This window comes from Dendrobates tinctorius, unplaced genomic scaffold (genome assembly GCF_039654945.1).
Source record: "Dendrobates tinctorius isolate UK_male_01 unplaced genomic scaffold, ASM3965494v1 ptg000205l, whole genome shotgun sequence".
NCBI lineage: Eukaryota > Metazoa > Chordata > Amphibia > Anura > Dendrobatidae > Dendrobates > Dendrobates tinctorius.
Genome location: NW_027361872.1, coordinates 4059434 through 4081036, shown reverse-complemented (window position 1 = coordinate 4081036; position 21603 = coordinate 4059434). Strand labels below are relative to the sequence as shown.

The window sequence follows — 21603 nt, the reverse complement described above, 5'->3', positions numbered from 1 at the left end:
CACCACATCACCACATCCAAGTCACAATATCTGCTACATACATCTACCCTTTAGTCACACAATCTGGTAACATGTTGATCCAGAAACACAGAAAAAAAAGGAAAAAAAATAAAAATAGCCCAGCATTCCTGAAAAACATCCTTAAGCAAACCCATCTAATGCTGTCTTTTATGTAACCTTGTTCAAACTCGAAAACCATCCAGCAAGGTCAAGGAGGATATGCGAAGAACGGGCCATAAAATATCTGACTGGTGCGGGTCCCATCCCACTTGATGATGCAACTATGATACCTACAGCCACTCCCATATAGAGGTGAATGGAGAGAGAAATAGGAATGCGCAAAAACTATTTTTTTTAATAAAAAAAAAAAAAAAAAACTTTTTTAAACCAGAAGCAATAGTATAGATGCCAATTGCCTGGCAAAGGAAATAATTTCAGAGCAAGAGACTCATTAAGCCAATTGTAATAAATGGGGGGAACCTCAACCTTTAACTCTGAGGTCTCTAATAGAGCACTAGGGTCATTTATGCAAGCCTGAAATATACTGTATATTTCAGATTACAAGACACACTGTTTCCCCCAAAATTTGGGTGGGAAATGAAGGTGCGTCTTATAATCCGAATGTACTTCCCAGGAGAGTAGTGGCAGCAGGAGACGGGTGATGCTGCTGGCCGTGGGCTAGGCAGAGAGCGTGTTTGGTGGTCCGCCACTGCAGGGTGATGATATGCAGGGAAAAATGTCAAAGAATTAAGGGGGAAAAAAAAAAACCCCACAAATGAATCAGTCCCCAAGTCTGTGGGAAGCTACATCAGGAATTTTTCTGCAAGTCTTGTAAATGAAGCAGCATTCACTGAGGGATCTCTGTGCCGGTCATCAAGTGAGTGAAGCGGCAGCATCCCCACCAATTGTGAGAAGGCTGCTTTAGTGCTGGGTCCCTTTCTGTTCTCTGGTGGCAAAAAATGAAGGAAAAACTGCCTTCCCTTGCACTGTGATCAGTGTTATGCTGTCTCTACCTATGATGGGTATACCCCTTCAATTGTATTGATAGGATCTCTGAATTAAAAGGGATTAGTTTCATGAAGACTTCCCTGTTATAAGCAAATAAATTGGTACATGTCTGAAATCTAAATTTGTCTATGGGATGTAATTGCTGGAGAGGTGGATGGATTGGCAATATATTACCCCCCACAGAAGGTGACTGGTAAGATAAAGCAGGTCTCTTATTCTGGCAGAAGAACCAATATTGCTGCATGGTGATCATGTATTTTAGTGATCAGTGTAGCATGATAACACATGATAGAGATGGCATTAAAAAAGGTACTGCAGAGCTCTATCAGTCCTCCAGCGTGGTGCGGCAATGCACAGGCTCAGCCGTCCCTTTCTTCATTTTCTAAATAGAGGACAAAGTGTCCCATTCTTGAGATAGGTGAGGAACTCAACCCCTATGGTCGCAAAGTTACCACCTTTACTTTGGATACCTGTTAAATTATTGCAGGATAACCTCTTTTAAAGAACCATAGCTGCAGTATAAAATCAGAATTCACAAACTTAATTAACAGGAGTAGCAGTGAAAATAGACCGACCACAATATGATCAGACTGGTTGAAATTAGAGCAGTATTCCTGGACGGCAAGACCATCTGGCAGGCGCATTACACAAAAATAATTTTTTATGTTAATAAATAAGATGTAAAACTCCACTCGTCAGTCACCCCTTCCAAACAAGGTTCTTTGTTGGAGACTACTCTGACTTGTCTGTGGCAGGAGGTGCTCATTTGGAAACTAGATGAATGGATAACAAAGAGCGAGCATTCATCCTACTCAAGTATGCGACTCTTATGCAAATCCTGTACAATCTGAATGTGAATAAGCTGCTAGCCCCAGAAAAGTCGCTACAACAGGGTATTATTAGGAGGCCTGAAGATCAGACCCAGGCTATGTAAGGTGTGGAAAAAAGAAAAAGTGGTACAATACCCATGTGGCTGGGTAACTGGACACAAGGAAGCACTTCAGCAGAATCAAAGCCTGTCTTTGGTACATTGCATCCATTGTTTTATACAAAGAGGACACACACGACCAATTCTAGATGCTGCTGGCCCCTGAAGACGCGCCACATCTATAGCCCGGCTTTTAGCTTGAGCAGCCAGGATAACAGAATACCACATCCATCTATCTATAGAAAATACACGTCATTAGAAAGTTCCTACTGACTTACTGTACATGTAAATATTTGCATAAAACATCACAGCCTCAGTGATTATCCAGCGATAAGGCCTGTTTCACACTTCCGTTTTTGTGTCCGCCAAACGGATCCGTTTCCGTTTTTTTGACGGAAACTGATGCAAACGGATCCGTTTTTTTTTAAAACGGATCCGTTTTTTTGACGGATCCGCGGTAACCGTAATGGAAGTCTATGGGACAAAAAAAACGGATCCTGCAAAAAATGGCGGATCCGTTTTTTTACGGAAAACAACGGATTTTGACGGATTTGAAAAAACGGAAGTGTGAAACAGGCCTAACACTGATCTCTTACTGCAGAACTGATCTAACCGAAAACAAGTCTGTAGATGTGGAAAGCACTTACAGATTGAAAAGCATGCAACACAAGATAATGATCTGCAGCAATCTCACAACACAATGCGCTGGCTGCAGATTGTCGAATTCTGGCATGTCTGGACCGTTTGGGTCCCCCCCCCCCCAAGCAGTTCTGCAGCAGTTAAGATGTAATATACGGTATGATCTGCCTACTGTAAGTGATAAAGTATATTAGCTTTTTATGACAGGAACAATGCACCCGGCCATTGGCCTTTTTACTTTCATATGATCGCCTAACTTCTTGGTGACTTCTAATATTATTGCGGTGGGGGAGGGGAGTTTAGGATGGTCACATTTATTAAGCGGACTTAAAGGGAACCTCGGTTTTTCAGCTATAAGCTGCGGCCACCGCCTTTCGGGGCTTATCTATAGCATTCTATAATGCTGTAGATAAGCCCCCGATCTAACCTGGAAGATAAGAAAAATAAGTATTATACTCACCAGGGGACGGTCCTGGTCCGATGGGCGTCGCAGGTCCGGCACCTCCCATCTTCATGCGATGTCATCTTCCTTGCTTCGTGTTGTGGCTCCTGCGCAGGAGTACTGATCTTCCCTGTTGAGGGCAGAGTAAAGTACTGCAGTGCGCAGGCGCTGGACCTCTCTGACCTTACGCAGCGCCTGCGCACTGCAGTACTTGGCTCTGCCCTCAACAGGGCAGATCAGTACTCCTGTGCAGGAGCCACAACACGAAGCAAGGAAGATGACATCGCAAGAAGATGGGAGGCGCCGGACCCCCGGGTGAGTATAATAAAACTTGTTTTTCTTATCTTTCAGGATAGATCGGGGGCTTATCTACAGCATTATAGAATGCTGTAGGTAAGCCCCGAAAAGGCATTGGCTGCAGCTTGTAGCTGCAAATGATGTAACAGGTTCCCTCTAAGTAGCCATTATTTTGGTAAGGGAAGACAACCGTACTTTCAACCCAAGTGTGGTCCGACAAAATATCAGATCACACGTGGACAAATGTTATTCTATGCAGCTATGCAAGATTTTCATCCAATATTGGGATTGCACTCAGCTTTGCAAGTCAATGACTCCATGGGGGAAAAAAAAAAAAAAAAAAAAATCACTGCACACGGATGACAAATCAGACTGCACTTCTTCAAAACTCTGATCAGAGTGCGATTAGCATAATGGACCAGATTATCTCTAATGAGAGAATACGATCTTGCGAACCTAGCTGAAAAGCACCGGTAATCTACCGTAAAAATAGGACTGCCAAGATGCACCACCATTTTTTTAATAACATTTTTATTCCTATTTTTCTCCCCAAAATTTGGGGGGGGGGTGTTATTGTCCGATGCGTCTTATACTACGCAAAATATGGCAATTGAAGGATGAATGTACAAATGTACGAGACATTCTTGATAAAAAATAAAAAAATCTGTTGCCATCTATTGGGATGATGAAGATGAAATAAGGGAAGACATTTCAGCAAGACAATGATCCCAAACACAGTCAAGAAAACTCTCAATTGGTTTCAGGGTAAGAAAATAAAGCTGGTAGAATGGCCCAAACTATCACCGGACTTGAATCCAAGAGAATTTATGGGATTGGTTGTTAGACATCTAGTGAGAATTTCACGTCAATATCACCTTTAGAAATATGTTCAACACTTATTTCACCCGCTGTGTATATATAATGTATGTAAAACGTTATCACAACAGAATATCAAAAAAAGAAAAATAATATAAGTATTGTCTGTTCCCTTGACAACATAAAAATATTTGAGCCATTGCCTAGCAACTAGATCAGCAGGAAGCTAGAAGACAAGGCTGGTGCACTTTACTCTTACTGGATGGACGCCATCACCTATGATTCTGCAGAAGTGGTGTAAAGGGGGTAATGATGAAACCACCAGCATTTTCTACATCTAAAACTGCAGTAGTGGGACATTTAAAAAAATAAATAAATACATTAAAATGTTATGTTGCCAGAGATTCCCTATAATATTTTGACTGTGTATAGCTGTCTACAAATATCTCAAGGGCTGTCACATTGTAGAAGGATTGTCTTTATTCGCATTTGCACAAGGAAAGACTAGAAGCAATGGGATGAAACTGAATGGAAGGAGGCACAGATTAGATATTAGAATAAACTTTTTGACAGTTAGAGTGATCAATGAGTGGAACAGGCTGCCACGAGAAGTGGTGAGTTCTCCTTCAATGGAAGTCTTCAGAGGCTGGACAGACATCTGTCTGGGATGATTTAGCGAATCCTGCTTTGAGCAGGGGGTTGGACCAGATGGCCCAGGAGGTCCCTTCCAACTCTACCATGCTATGATTCTAAACCTCAATTAAAAAACAATATGATCAGCTATTTTCAGGATACACTAACAAATCATGTTAAGTGCAACGCAAGGTGTGAAAAATGTAGACAGACCATGGGCAACAGGACTGCTTTATCAGCACTCCCATCTCTCCGTCATCTTCTTGTTAAAGATGAAAACTGGGGGTTCTACCACCCAGGAGCAAAAAGCTACAGCAGCCAGCACTCCCTGCCCCGAGAATGTATTTAGCATATGGCACATCTACTGTACAGAAGACGTAAAACATGACAAGGACATGATTTACAGCATATTTATAGCTTCTTCACATACCAGAAGCAAAACTAACAACTAAAACAAAGCATTGTAAACAAGAGCCATGTCAGAATGGGCCACAAGCCCCACCATCCAAGTCAATAGGTAAGACTAGGTTCACATAGCGTTATGGCAGTCCGTTTAAAGGATTGCTTTACAAAGCGGCATTAACGCAATGTAACGCATCCGATAACGCTACCATAGACTATAATGTAGCGCATTGCTAACGCATGTCATAATCGGCATGCACTAGCGATGTGACGTTATGCTGAGACGGACCTCGGACGCGGTCTGCAGCGTTCGAGGGTCCGTCACTGCTAGCGCGCGCGATCACATAACGTGATCCAAAAAATGAGTAGCGTTAAGGCAGTCCGTTTAACGCATGCGTTGAACGGACTGCTCTAACTCAATCTGAACCAGGCCTTATAGTGGGGAAAAGGTATTTCATACACTGTCAATTTTGTAAGTTTTCCCACCTACAAAGAATGGAGAACTATAGTTTTTATTGGAGGTACACTTCACCTGTGAGATACAGAATCTTAAAAAAAAAAAAAAAAAAAACACACCTGTCCACACACTCAATCACGTTCCAACCTCTCCATGGCCAAGACCAAAGAGCTGTCTACGGACAGCAGGAACAAAATTGTAGACCCGCACAAGGCTGGGATGGGCTAATGGACAATAGGCAAGCAGCTTGGTTAGAAGGCTACAACCGTTGGCGCAATTATTAGAAAATGGACGAAACACAAGATGACTATATCTTCCTCAGTCTGGGGGCTCCATGCAAGCTCTCACCACATGGGGTAACGATGATTCTGAGAAATGTCAGGAATCTTCCAAGAACTACATGGGAGGACCTGGCTAATGACCTGAAGACAGCTGGGACCACGATTTGAAACATTACCTTTAGTAACACACTATGCCGTCATGGATTAAAATCCTACTACTCACATCAGCACATTTACAGGCCTGTTAGAAGTTCGTCAATTACCCATCTGGATCATCCAGAGAACGTCAAGTGGTCAGATGAGACCAACATTGAAGTATTTGGCATCGACTCCATTCACCATGTTTGGAAGAAGGACGAGTACAACCCCAAGAACACGGTCCCAACCGTGAAGCATGGTGGTGGAAACATGCTTTAAAGGTGCTTTTCTGCAAAGGGGAACGGATGACTGCATGGTATTTAAGGGAGCATGGATGGGGCCATGTATAGCAACATTTTGGCCAACAACCTCCTTCCCTCAGCAAGAGCATTGAAGATGGGTCGTGGCTAGGTCTTCCAGCATGACAACGACCCAAAACACAGCCAGGGCAACCAAAGGAGTGACAGTGTAAGAAGCATTTTAAGGAATTTGAGTGACCTATCAAGTCTCCAGACCTGAAACTCAATGTTGGCCAGCAACAGCCCCAAAAGATAAAGATCTGTATGGAGGAGTGGGCCAAAATACCTGCTGCAGTGTGCAAACTTGGTCAAGAACTACAGGAAACAATCTGACCACTAATTTCAAACAAAGGTTTCTGTACCAAATACTTATTTCATGCAATAAAATACAAATTATGCAAAAACATACAATGTGATTTTCTGGATTTTTTTTTTTTTAAATAAGATTAAGTCTCTCACAGAAATACATGCATGAAATACCTGTACTTATTTTCCTCACTATATATACACACGATGAAATTCTCCCGTCACATGCACTCAGCATGTCCATGGGTTTTCATTAGCCAGGTGTATGACACAAGGAGTGCCTTTACCCTATATTACAGTAAAGTGGTACCACGGCACTATTATATATGGTGCACAAGTAGGATCCTATCCCTTGTAAAGTAGTTAAAAAAATAAAAATTAGTACTCGTAAATCAGACAATATTTGGAAAAGATTTTTTATTAAACTTCAGGCAATAAAAAATTATGAAGAAATTTCCTGCCATTGCAGTGCTCATCACTCACCCACATCGTTAGCTTAAACAAGTGCGTATTACTAAATTAGAATATCATCATAAAGTTTATTTCAGTTCTTCAAAAAGTGAAACTCATTATATAGAGTCATTACACACAGAGTGATCCATTTCATGTGTTTATTTCTGTTAATGTTGATGATTATGGCTTACAGCCAATGAAAACCCAAAAGTCATTATCTCAGTAAATTAGAATACTTTAGAACACCAGCTTGAAAAAATGGATTTTAAAATCCGAAATGTTGTCCTACTGAAATGTATGTTCAGTAAATGTACTCAATACTTGGTCGGGGCTCCTTTTCCATCAATTACTGCATCAATGTGGCGTGGCATGGAGGCGATCAGCCTGTAGCACTGCTGAGGTGTTATGGAAGCCCAGGTTGCTTTGATAGCAGTAGTGAAGAGCGAGCATACTCGTTACTCGAGATTTCCCGAGCATTTGGATGTGCTCTGAGATTTAGTTTCTGTATTCAGACAGCCTGAATACATGTGGGGATTTCCTAACAAACAGGCAATCCCCCACATGCATTCAGGCTGGCTAGCAGTCGCAAACCATGCAGCTGCGGCGACAGAAACCAATTCTCCAAGCACATCCAAATACTCGGAGATCACCTGAGCATGCTCGGGAAATCTCGAGTAACACCTTCCTCTTGACAATACTCCATAGATTCTCTATGGGGTTAAGGTCAGGCGAGTTTGCTGCCAATCAAGCACAGTGATACTGTTGTTTGTATACCAGATATTGGTACTTTTGGCAGTGTGGACAAGAGCCAGGTCAGGTCATGATGGAGAATGAAATTTCCATCTCCAAAAAGCTTGTCGGCAGAGGGAAGCATGAAGCGCTCCAAAATTTCCTGGTAGACGGCTGCGCTGACTTTGGTCTTGATAAAACACAATGGACCTACACCAGCAGGTGACATGGCTCCCCAAACCATCAGTGATTGTGGAAACTTCACACTAGACCTCCAGCAGCTTGGAATGTGGCCTCTCCACTCTTCCTCCAGACTCTGGGACCTTGATTTCCAAATGAAATGCAAAACTTACTTTCATCTGAAAACACCTTGGACCACTGAGCCACAGTCCAGTTCTTTTTCTCTTTGGCCCAGGTAAGACGCTTCTGGCGTTGTCTATTGGTCTTGAGTGGCTTGACACAAGGAATGCGACACTTGTAGCCCATGTCCTGGATTAGTCTGTGTGTGGTCGCTTTTGAAGCAATGACTACAGCAGCAGTCCACTCCTTGTGAATCTCCCCCCAAATTTATCAAAGGCCTTTTCTTAATCCTTTCAATGCTGTGGTTATCCAGATTGCTTGTGCACCTTTTTCTACCAAACTTTATCCTTGCACTCAACTTTCCATTAATATGATTGGATACAGCACTCTGTGAACAGCCAGCTTCTTTAGCAATGACATTTTGTGGCTTCCCCTCCTTGTGGAGTGTGTCAATGATTGACTAATGGACATCTGTCAAGTCAGCAGTCTTCCTCATAATTGTGGAGCTACTGAAACAGATTAAGGCTACTTTCACACTAGCGTCGTGTGACGTACGTCGCAATGCGCAGTTTTGGAGAAAAAACGCATTCTGCAAAGTTGCCCGGAGGATGCGTTTTTTCTCCATAGACTTGCATTAGCGACGCATTGCGATGTATGGCCACACGTCGCATCCATCGTGCGACAGATGCGTCGTGTTTTGGCGGCCACGACGCACAAAAAAAGTTACATGTAATGTTTTTTTCTGCGTCTTGTCCGCCATTTTCGACTGCGCATGCGCGGCCGAAACTCCGCCCCCTCCTCCCTGGACATTACAATGGGCAGCGGACGCGTTGAAAAACTGCATCCGCTGCCCCCGTTGTGCAAATCTTTCACAACGTGCGTCGACCCGACGCATTGCGACGGGCCCGTACCGACGCTAGTGTGAAAGTAGCCTAAGGGACCTTTTAAACGCTTATGAAGCCTTTGCAGGTGTTTTGTTAGTTATTCTAATTTACTGAGATAATGACTTTTGGGTTTTTATTGGCTGTAAGCCATAATCAACAGTAACAGAAATAAACACTTAAAATAAATCACTGTAAAATAGGAATTTCACTTTTTGTATTGAGGAAACGAAAAATTACCTTTTTGATGATATTCAAATTTAGTGAGAAACACCTGTACCGTTCTGCCTTTTGCAATCCGTTATATTGATGGTCACTCGAAACGTCTTCACTGTTTGGAGTCCCTGATATTCTCTGATTTACTACGCGTGCCAAGTTTGTTTTTTTTTGTTTTTTTTTTTATTAACTACTGTACCTTAAATTATTGAAACGTGTAGGCAGCCAATTGTCAAATTTCCCCCCAAAAAACAATGCCAACTTATTCTTATTATCCGCCGGTGTCAAATAAACTGACATCCTAGTAAATCATGGAAGAACCAGGTCTCTGCCCCAGTTCATAGACTGGGAGGCATTTGGGACCCCCAAAAACATCCATATGCCACAAAAGGAAATCTATCACCAGGGTTTTGCTTTTTAATCTGAGACCAGCATAATTTAGGGGCAGAGACAAAAAAATAAGACGCAACAACCTTCAAAAACTTATTGCATCTTCATTTTTAGATAATCTGCAAATTAATTTAAAACATTATCTGATATTTTAAAATGTTAAGTACCCAGGAAAGGTTGAGCGCGATAGATGGAGGAGAGAAAAAAAAAAAAATCACTTTAATGCAGACCACTAGATGTCTCCACTGCTTGTAGTCAAATTTACTCCATCTCTAGCAGAAGAGATGTCAAAACAGATTATGAGTGTTAACCGGTTAAAAAGGAAGTTCCTGCACCTACAAAGCTGGCAGAATGCTGATGAACTGGAACTAGCGACTGCAAAATGTTACCTTGTAGGGGAGAGAAGGGGAGCAAGAGCACGCTTTCTACAGGTCGTGTGTGAAAAGGAAGGTATGCTCGAAAGAAAAATTTTAAAAAAAAATTTAAAAAAAAGGGGTCAATTTTTGTCAAAGGTTTAAAACTATATCTGGGAGAGTGATCATGACAATGACTAACTTATTTGATTTTCATCATGGGAAGTCATAACACTAGAAATTACAGGAAGACATAATTGGTTAAACACACAACCCCCCTTCCAAATGAATTATGTGGAACAAATCTCAAAAGTCATGAGAATGTCAGACCCTCATGAGAATGTCAGACCCAAGTACTGCGGCTATTTGGAGAGGAGAAAGCATTATTCTGGCGGTTTTCCACTTCATTCCTTTGTGCTCTGTTATTATGTGACTGAAATGTAACCAGTAGAAACTGCTGCTAAACTGCTTCAAGGAATAGTTTCCTTATTTTATCACAATATTATAATGCAAACTTTCCCATGCCACAATGTTGTTCTTTCTATTGCTAAAACACCAGTATTAATACACCGATAAAAAAAAAAAACAAACAAACAGACAACCTCAAACGACTAAAAGCAATGGGAAATAATATATCGTGTGGACTTTTCAGCAGGAACATAAAACTCATGTCAGCGATTGTTTCTTTCTGAAGAACAGAGACAAAATATGTGCAAAGCTTGATGGATGACTGCCCACTTTATCAAGAGGCCCGGAGGCGCTATGGCCAGACAAGGTCATCAGCCATCACTGAGCACATGGACCATGCTCTTCTCTAGGAGCACAGGTTGTCCAGGCATAAGGGAACAATTAACATAAGACAAGTGGAATAGTGATGGACACAGATACCTGAGGCAGCAACTAGTACTAAATCTTAACGTTTTGCATAATTTGCCCACAAAACCAAAGATTCCCTTTAACCCCTTCATGACCCAGCCTATTTTGACCTTAATGACCCAGCCATGATTTGCAATTCTGACCAGTGTCCCTTTATGAGGTAATAACTCTGGAACGCTTCAACGGATCCTAGTGATTCTGATATTATTTTTTCGTGACATGTTGGGCTTCATGTTAGTGGTAAATTTAGGCCGATAATTTTTGCGTTTATTTGTGGGGGGGGGGGAAATCGGAAATTTGGCGAAAATTTTGCAATTTTCAAATTTTAATTCTGTTAAACCAGAGATAAACGGGACACAAAATAGTTACTAAATAACATTTCCCACATGTCTACTTTACATCAGCACAATTTTGGAAACAAAATTTATTTTTGTTAGGAAGTTATAAGGGTTAAAAGTTGACAAGCGATTTCTCATTTTTACAACAAAATTTACAAAACCATTTTTTTTTTTTTTTAGGGACCACCTCACATTTGAAGTCACTTTGAGGGGTCTATATGGCAGAAAATACCCGAAAGTGACACCATTCTAAAAACTGCACCCATCAAGCTACTCAAAACTACATTCAAGAAGATTATTAACCCTTCAGGTGCTTCACGGGAACTAAAGCAACGTGGAAGGAAAAAATGGACATTTTAATTTTTCCAACAAAAATTTTCTTTTAGCCTCAGTTTTTTCATTTTCACATGGGCAACAGGATAAAATGGATCATAAAATTTGTTGGGCAATTTCTCCTGAGTGCACAGATACATCATATGTGGTCATAAACCACTGTTTGGGCGCACGGCAGGGCCCGGAAGGAAAGGAGCGCCATTTGACTTTTTGAATGGAAAATTAGCTCCAATCGTTAGTGGACACTATGTCGTGTATGGAGAGTCCCTGTGTGCCTAAACTTTGGAGCTCCCCCACAAATGACCCCATTTTGGAAACTAGTTCCCCCCCACCCCCAAGGAACTTATCTACATGTGTCGTGAGCACTCTGAACCACCAAGTGCTTCACAGAAGTTTATAACGCAGAACCGTGAAAATAAAAAAAAAAAAAAAAAAAAATTTTCCTCAAAATGATTTTTAGCCCACTATTTAATTTTCACAAGGGTAACAGGATAAATTGAACCTCAAAAGTTGTTGTCCAGTTTATCCTGAGTACGCTGGTACCCCATATGTGGGGGGGACCACTGTTTGGGCACACGTTGAGGCTCGGAAGGGAAGTAGTGACGTTTTGAAATGTCGACTTGATGGAATGGTCTGCGGGCGTCATGTTACGTCTGCAGAGCCCGATGTACCTAAACAGTGGAAACCCCCACAAGTGACCCCATTTTGGAAACTAGACCACCCAAGGAACTAATCTAGATGCGTGATGAGCACTTTGAACCCCCAAGTGCTTCACAGAAGTTTATAACGCAGAGCCGTGAAAATAAAAAAAAATATTTCCCCACAAAAATAATTTTGTTAGCCCCCAATTTTTAATTTTTCCAAGGGTAACAGGAGAAATTAGACCCCCAAAGTTGTTGTGCAATTTTTCCTGATTACGCCGATACCCCATATGTGGGTGTAAACCACTGTTTGGGCACACGTCGGGGCTTGGAATGGAAGGAGCACTGTTCGACTTTTTGAACGCAAAATTGGCTGGAATAAATGGTGGTGCCATGTCGTGTTTCGAGAGCCCGTGATGTGCCTAAACAGTGGAAACCCCTCAATTCTATCTCCAACCCTAACCCCAACACACCCCTAAGCCTAATCCCTACCCTAATCATAACCCTAAACACACCCCTAAACGCTAATCCCAACTCTAACCCTAACCACAAGCCTTACCCTAATCCCAACCCACCCCTAACCCTAATCTTAACCCCAATTCCAACCCTAATTGAAAAATAAAAATATTTTATTTATTTACTTTTTTTTTTTTATTTTGATCACTGAGAGAGTTTATCACAGTGATCAAAATAAAAAAAAATAAAAAATGAATCTGCAGCCAGGAAATGCCAGCGGGCGCACTGCGCATGCCCCCGCCATTTTCCAAGATGGCGGCCATGAACCGGGACGGCGGGACACCCAGGGGGCAGACTATGACAGCAGCGGCCGACCACCGCCGTTCGCACCGTATGTCGGTGTGGGGGGGTTAAATTAGCGTCTCCAGCCATGGCAGATGCTATTTCAGCATCGGCCATGGCTGGATTGATGAAATATTACTATCGCTCTGATTGGCTGCTTCACAGCCAATCAGAGCGATCGTAGGCACGGGGGGGGGGGGGGGGGCGCTAAGCCTCCCCCCCTGGGGTGAAGCACAAAGCCTCCTGTCACTGCGGGTCGGGTGACCTTTCAGTGGCCCCAGTCACCCGACCCGCAGGGGGCCTTTGAAGTCATGACACAGCATAGGCGTCATGGGTCGGATTGGCACCGACTTTCATGACGCATACGCTGCGTCACGGGTCAGGAAAGGGTTAAAGGCAATCACATTCCATATTTAGTGGCAAAAATCATTGGGTTTTTACTGCGATATTAAAAAAATAGCTGCTTAAAAAAAAAAAAAAAAAAAACACATACAGTGACTGCAATGTGTGAACATGGTTCTCTTTTCAAGCTTTTATTCACCTTCTAAATGCAAACCTCTGTAAAAGGTAATCAATTTCCAGCTAGAAACTCTTTTCGATTGGCTAGCAAAGATTTGGGGTAATGCTACAGGTTTCCTCTGGAGAACCTGCTACAATTTGCAGGAGATCTGCAACATTAGCCCTACATACCTGTGGCTCTAATTTCACAACCAATCAGTCCAATCTGAAAATATTTGCTAGGGTTGGTACTAAACGATTCGCACAACTCGGTCCAGCAGCCAGGTGAGCAGTCTGTGGCTGTCGGACAGAAGCCCCGAGAACTGCCTTCTCCCTTCTGGCATACGAGACTCTTATTTTGATTAGTCGTCCTGGAGCGAGGTTACATGTGTATCATGCCAGGCAGACTAATCAAAAGAGCCACGGATGCTGATGTAGGTGGTTCTCAGGGCTCCTGTCCGACTGCCACAGATTACTGACCTGGGTGATGGACCGTGCACCAAATCTAATATTTTCCCTTAGAAACAGATGTAGGATGCACATAGAGGCACTTTGGCGCACACAGAGGGGAAGCCCTTGCACAACCCTTTGTTGTGTAAAGATTGTGTGACTTTTTTTACCGGCTTGGAGAGCGTAGTTAATCAGATTTAAAACACATTTACATCAGAAACGTGGATATTACAGCAAAAATCAACACCATCACATAGCGGATCTAGATTTCAGAGTATTTCTATGCAGCCACACGCTCCGGTCCCAGAGCCGGCGACAGTGCCAGGTTTTCATGCGAGAGTCTCGCACCAAAATCGTGCGAGTCTCTCGCAAGTGAGTATGAGCCCTAAGGCCGGGATCACACATGCGAGAAACTCGGACGAGTCTCGCATGTTAATACCTGGGCACTGACGCCGACACTCTGATCGGAGTGTGAGGCTGCATAGCAATACATGCAGCTGCAGGCTGAGTGCCGACGGCAGCGCCGGGTATTAACATGCGAGACTCGGCCGCGTTTCTCGCATGTGTGATCCCGGCCTAAGACAACACCTCTTAACACTCAGTGCATCTGATTCAAGTGGGCGGAGGACCAAGACTGGTGAATGAAACTCCAGTCTTGTTGAATTGCCCTTTAGTGCCTACAAGACCCATAGGGACCCCATAATATCTTTACCAGTTGCTTAAGGTCTTAATAGAAGATTTCATGGCTATAGAAGTTCTCTTCCCTTTCTCCATTCTACTGAACCATGACAAAGGTCGGAAGGTGATTCTGTGCATAGATCAGTCATCTCATGAAAGTTACTGCCTCTACTAAATCCTGACTTGCATAAGCTGAATATTTGTTCATTTAATGATTGCAATGAACATAGATTAAACTATGGGCCAATATTATATATCGTATTCAGAAAAGGACACATCGATTTAAAAAAAAATATTACATTTCACTACAGTAACAATAAATGGGGATCTATAAAAGGGATGTGAACACTTCAGTTCAGCAATTATACAGCGCTTTATATCAATACACCCCATGAACTGCTTCCCATATTACAGATCTGCACCTGATGGTCTCAGTTATATTTACACATATCCAGAGTTTACACAAGCTCAACGAGTAAATATGCATTATCAAGGACGTTATACAATATGGCAGCAGTACAAAGTGCTCAGGATTATGTTATCAGCAATGAATTACTGCATCTCTACAAGTCTGAGCTGCAGCGAGTAGCTATACTTTACAAGTGGTTTCATAGGCACAACACTCCCGTAGTTACACAACAGACTGCACTGGCTGGATATTACTCAACTGGTACATTTCGTCATTTCCCCTGACAAATCTAAAAATTCTGGAACATCTTCGGAACATTTCGTTGGGCCGTTCCTCTGTTACGCCTCCTAGGAAACTCAAAATAATTTGAAATAGGCATGTCTCTATGTAGGATACAATGTCCAATGAGAGCTGGTGCCATCAGACTGCAGGAACACAACCCATTGCAAGGAATGACGCCTAGTTATCAACTGACAAACATTTCTACTATAAGGAATAAAAAAGAGCGACAAAGCAGTTATAAAGATAAATAATATTAAAAGATTAACTAGAATTACCACATAAAGAGGAATGGTCCTCACTTCCTAAAACATATCAGGAGAGCTGCTTGATTTTCCTGATAGGAGTTGGCCACCATTCTGACAACACATTCATAAATGCCTGATGCAAAAATGAAGAGCTTATGCTGCACTGGGTCTCCTGATGCTCGAGTGACATCATGTCAAGAGCGCTGCAGCCAATCCACACCGACTGCAGCGTTTACTATTTCATCAGAGCAGACATCAGCGCTGATGAAATACTGATGAAAAGTCAATCAGTGACAGATGATTGGCTGCAGCAGTCAGGTGACCCTGTAAAGTCATGCGACAAGACTTGGGAATAGAGGCACTGACCCCGCTAGGACATCGCCACTTGCAGGAGGCGAGTATACATTGTTTTTATTTTCAATGATGCACTGAATTGATTAGGCTGGGGTAAATCAAGCAGTGGACAACCCCTTTAAGAGATATCCAGTCATTTTAAAGGGGATGTCTAAGGCAATGAATTTCCAGTTTCTGGAGGAGGTCCTCCACTTAGAAAGAACTACCCTTTTAACCACAGCGGAGAGCTGTTTATCAAAAGTGACTCTTGCTCAAACAGAAAGGGCCCAACAACATATTGCAAAGGTCAGCCACAGAGATGATACCACATGTAGCAAGTTTCATTTCTTTCTAGCAATAATGCACTGACGATTTGCTAAAATATGAAAAATTCACTTTGTCTATGAGCTAAATGCATAACAGATGTACTGTATTTGCCATATATGACAATAGTGGTTTATAGTGAGGGTGTTGCCTAGTAGAAAGTGCACTTTTACACATGTAAGGTATTGCTCACACATGGCAAAATTGCTTTAGAAAATCTCCACAAAAATTGTGCCGCTATGCCCACCTTTCCTGAAAGCCTATTTGGTTCCCTTGCCAGTACAACCAGGACTTCGACTTACTCCTATTTTGTTGCAAAACTTGCTTACATAAATCTCCTCCTTATTTTTACAAAGGTTTGTGTTAGCAACTTTTTACAGACCTTTGCTTTATCTACAAGCACCTTAAAAAGCGTGTTCCCATCTAGTAAAATCATGGCATGTTCCTAGTCATTAGAAGACACAGACATAAGAGGGCCCCTGTGCTGTGCAAAGACAGCCCTTTGCAGTCCAATAATTCATAATGCAGAATCCCACCTTCTTTGGAGGTTGTAGTGGCCCCTTCACCTCTTGGGCCCCTGTGTGGCTGCACCAATGGTATGTCCGCCCCTGCTAGTATATAGCTGCACCTTATGAATGATATGGGACTGCTTACTATCCTAAAAATAAAAGGTTTTAAGCTGTTATCCCCATGCACCGTGCACACCTGGTCACTCGGCTGTGCAGGGAGCCGCAGCCTGCCATGTTCACTGGAAAACAGGTCCTTATATTATTGTTAATATTTTGCATTTGTATAGCGCCATTTATTCCATGGCGCTTTACATGTGAAAAGGGGAAATATAGACAAGTATAACAAACATGTGTAAGACAAGGGACACACAAGTACATGAGGAGAGGGGACCCTGCCCGCAAGGGCTCACAGTCTACAGGGGATGGGTGAGGATACACTAGGAGAGGGTAGAGCAGGTCGGGCGGTGGTTCAGTAGACCAAGGATCATTGCAGGCTGTAGGCTTGTCGGAACAGGTGGGTCTTCAGGTTCTTCTTGAAGGTTTCCGTTGATGGTGAGAGTCTGATGTGTTGCGGCAGAGTTCCAGAGTATGGGGGAAGCACAGGTAAAGTCTTGTATGCGGTTGTGGGAAGAAGAGATAAGGGGAGAGTAGAGAAAGAGACCATGTCACGGATGTATGGAGGAGACAGGTTGTGGATGGCTTTGTATGTCATGGTTAGGGTTTTGAACTGGAGCCTCTGGGCAATAGGAAGCCAGTGAAGGGCCTTATATGCAGTCGAATATCTGCCACTTGCTGTGCAGGATGAAACAATGATGGAGGCAATGCAGTACACCAGCAATATGGCCCACGGGCAGGATTGCCGAGTCAAAGAGTGATGACCAATGCTAGCAACATGCCATCATTTTATAAGGTAGGAGTACGCCTTTAATTGAGTTTGCTCAGTGGGATCATAAATTCCTCTGAAGAGCTGCCATGTACAACAAAACTAAAAAAAACACTAACAAAATAATCCACTTCACTGGCAACACAATGGCAGAAAATATCAAGACAACTGAATAAATGTCACATTTGCTTAAACAGGAAGCTTCAACCACAAAGGATGAGCGCGTAACAAAGAAGAACATATAGGAATGTCGAAATAGGCAAGCGAATGAGAACTAGTGGGTGGAGTGGCCCCAGCCAGTGACCAGAGAGAGCAAGCTACTGCTGGCTCAGCTTTCTCCTCACCACGTGTCTGTCACAACCCACAGCAAAAAATTAGGAGTCCTCACAAACCGCAAAGCCGCCTATCTCCGAAAGAAAACAGCTGGAAAAAGCCTTTTAACGCGAGAATTCAGAGCAACCTTAGCCAAGTGGGGTCACAAAAGTGGTAACGAGCTTCTTCCGGCACAATGAAAAACCTTAATACAGTTTATGGGTGGAAAGACTATAAAATCAACAGAGTCCAAGGGCTGCAGAGGACAAAGAGTGCACAGCGAGCAAACCTAAACACCGCGTGCCATGTACACACAGGCAGCAGTTCATTAACTCAGTTGGCACTGCTGTTGGGACCGAAGACAATGGACGTTAATCGTCATTTATACTGGCCCACATCTGCTTGAAAAAAAAAAAAAAGAAACGCTTAATCTGCTTATACATGGAGACTGGAGAATTTAACGCTACAGATCGCCGGCCGAAACCCGGACTAAAGCTACAATACGCCAGAGTATGTCAGCTTTATTTATACTTTAAGAAAATAAAAAGAATATTTTTACTGTGTTTCTTCTTTTTACATAATATTTTATTCCATTATTTACAATTAAAACATAAATAAGTATAATAATTCCAAGACCTAGAATTGCATTAGCCAGTAGCTTTAGGGTGTGTGCACACGCTGCGGATCCGCAGCAGTTTTTGCTGCTGTGTACAGTACCATTAAAATCAATGTAAAATGAAAACCGCAGTGCAGACTGTGCGGATTTGCTGCGGTTTCAAAACCACAGCATGTCAATTCTTTGGGCGGATTCCGCAGCGGTTTAGCACCTGATCATTGACAGGTGTCAAACCGCAGGCTAATCCGCAGAAAATCTGCAGATAATTTACCTGCGGATTTGACCAAATCCACGCGGAAAAATCCGCAGCAGAATCCGCAGCGTATGCACACACCCTAAAAAATAGGGACAATTACCCCATAATGACAGGGTGTAATACTACTAACCCCTAAGCAAGCACATAAGTCTAACAATCCAAAACCTAGCGGTATTGTCTTTAAGAGACACTTCGTTATAGTGTTTTGGAGCCTTGTAAGACCATAAAATAAAAGTGACCCGTTCTTCACTCAATACGACCCATGTAGATCCCCTGTGCCCACGCCAGAATATACCAAATCCACAGTCTTCTGGGGGTGCAAGGCCAGAAACTGTAGTAAGGATCAATTTCCCAATCCTTTTTTGGGAACATTACCTCACAGGCCTTTGTATTAGTTTAAATTTTTTTTTTTTTTACTAAATGTTGATTTTTTTTTCTGGCTGAAAAATCCATTGAGCAAAAACAATCTCAAACAAGCTTTTGGGTGGGCACTTTCTACTGCTGATTTTTTATTTTTTTAAATTTCGATTTTTTTTTTTCCCCAAGCACAAACACCTCAATCACTGATCTACCCCTCCCCCCATGTGAACTATCGCAGCGCCGAATGCCAGTCCAGGAGTGTTTTACCACAGAATTCAATATGGAGTTTGGTCAGTGGCACTTTTCATGTGGATTTTATAGGCCACAATTCATGTCAAAAATGAAAAAGAAACTGTCAAAGTAACTATAGAAAAAAAAAATTAATAAAACCTGGAACTAGTAATAGACCAGCTGGTGTGAGCCACAAGAGAAGCCAAGTCATGAGTGGGCACAAGGCAGGATCGGCGGCCCGGCCAAGGGGGCCCCAGCAGGGGGGGGGGGGGGCAAGGGGGCCCCAGCGGGGGGGGGGGGCGGCCAAGGGGGCCCCGGCGGGGGGGGGGGGGCGGCCCGGCCAAGGGGGCCCCAGCGCAACAACAAAGTAACAAAAATAGGAACAAAAAGGAAAAGCAACAAAGTAATAATAAAACAAGGAGAGAAGTTCCAGGGAAGTGTGGCCCGGCTGCGGGCAGCACATGGCAGCAGCTCCGGCCACATGGAGAGAAAACAGGAAATGCGGGAACAACGGGACCTGCAGCAGAGGAAGAGCCGCCAGTGTGCTGCACCGGGGAGGCGGCGGCGGCGGACGTGGCACGGCCGGCAGCTCAGGGGTTACGTGGAAACAAAGCACGGGCCCGGTGTGTGCCGGCGGCTCCGCACACCCCTCTATACACACAGCGCTGCCTCCACATCTGGACGGACCCAGCCGGCAGCCCCTGCTCACATATGGTTGCCCCCGTCACCTTCCGGGCCTACACACAAGACAAGGGCGGGAAGCTACTCACCGGCATGCACCGTGTCCCGGTACAATGTGGCAGTGCGGCGGCGGCGCTCGGGCTGAGGGGGGAGGATGTGTCAGAGATCAGCAGCTGCTCCCTCCATCCGCGTACAAGCAACGCCACCAAATCCCCCACCGAGTCGCCATAGCAACGAGGCGCCCAATGGCACCGCCTCCCACCTCTATTTTCCCCGCCTACGGCGTGAGGCGCTGCACGTCTAACCACGCCCTCCTGCTAGCCACGCCCTTTCTTATTATCTAGCGCGCGGTAGCGCTCCGCCCACTCTGGTCACGCTTTCGGTTTACCTCACGGTTCTCTCTCCTGCTCAGTACACCGTATCTGTGCGGTTGGCCGCTCTGCCTTTATAAGGACTCACAGTCCGGTGTCATTAGACACACAGTAGGGCGCCGCTGAGCGCTGTGGACACGTCGGCCGGGTTTTTTGGGTTTTTTTTTGCTCCTTTGTGGGAAATTATTGGCGTGGCTATGGCGCTGACGCACATGTTACACTCTCCCGCCCTCCTGGTCATGTGACATGTTTTTTTTTTCTTACCTGATGACGTGTATGATTAACCCATTCCGATAGGAGGATCCAAAATAAGAAAAAAAAATAAAAAGGTAGTGTGACGCGGGAAACCTGCTGCAGTCAGGCGATGCGTTTCCATGGAGACACAGCCCGCTCGCACTGAGCATGCGCCTGGCACAGAGGAGGAATGTAGAGCGCGGGCTGGTCACGTGTCTGCTCCCCCCATCTCTACTGTACTGCCAGTGTGTGCTGTGTGGCAGCAGCTGCTTGTGCTGTGCTGGGACTTGTAGTTCTCGAAAAAAAAAAAAGTTATGGCTCTTGAAAGAAGGGGAGGAAAAAAAACAAACGAAAATGCAAAAACAGGAATTGTCCTTGTCAGGATAGGTTTAACCCCCTAATCAGGGCAAGTGCTGGCTGTATTACCTAGCTGTCAACTTCAGCAGTGATCGGTCAGTCACTGCTGGCAGCGATCAGGCACCCGTCAGTCTCTGTGATGCCATCATGGGAGGACCAATGGGCTAGAAGCCGGCTCATGCCACCTTGGCAGCCATGGTTTACTTGTCACGTCCGGTCGCAGTCTGGGCACCGTAAGAGACCATGATTTTTTACTTTATACCGCAAGCCTGGGGTAGAAGGTGCCATAGGACGAGCAATAAAATGATCCCAGGTTCAAAGGGGGCTGAAAAAAATACAAATCACAACCCCCCCTATAACTGTGTTAAAACCTAAAAAAATGTGGTTGTAAAACTCATCTTACTAAAATCTAAAATTAATTAAAGGGAACTGGGTCGCCCTCCCAGGGCTGCGGGGCACTCGGTACCGGGCCGGTGTCGGGGATGTGTCACAGCAGCGGTGACCCGGACCGTGGCCCTGGGCGCCCAAGTCAATGGCGGAATGCAGTTGTTAATGGAATGGAATAGTTTGTGACGCCACCTGTGGTGCTCGGCAAGGGAGGTGTTAAGCCGATGCTGCAG

The 21603-nt window shown here is 43.9% G+C and overlaps 1 protein-coding gene across 2 annotated transcripts in view; it reads right to left on the bottom strand.

The window, feature by feature from the left end:
• The window catches only part of FOXN2 (forkhead box N2), a 53720-nt gene extending 33144 nt beyond the window's left edge, over window positions 1-20576 (bottom strand). Inside the window, exon 1 of one of the 2 annotated variants that reach the window (XM_073554019.1) lies at window positions 20410-20576. The gene's annotated coding sequence lies outside the window, so the exon portion shown is untranslated. Of the gene's footprint in view, window positions 1-20110; window positions 20292-20409 lie in introns of those variants that run through there. The other variant, XM_073554018.1, reaches the window with a different exon arrangement.
• Between the last annotated feature and the right edge of the window lie 1027 nt (window positions 20577-21603).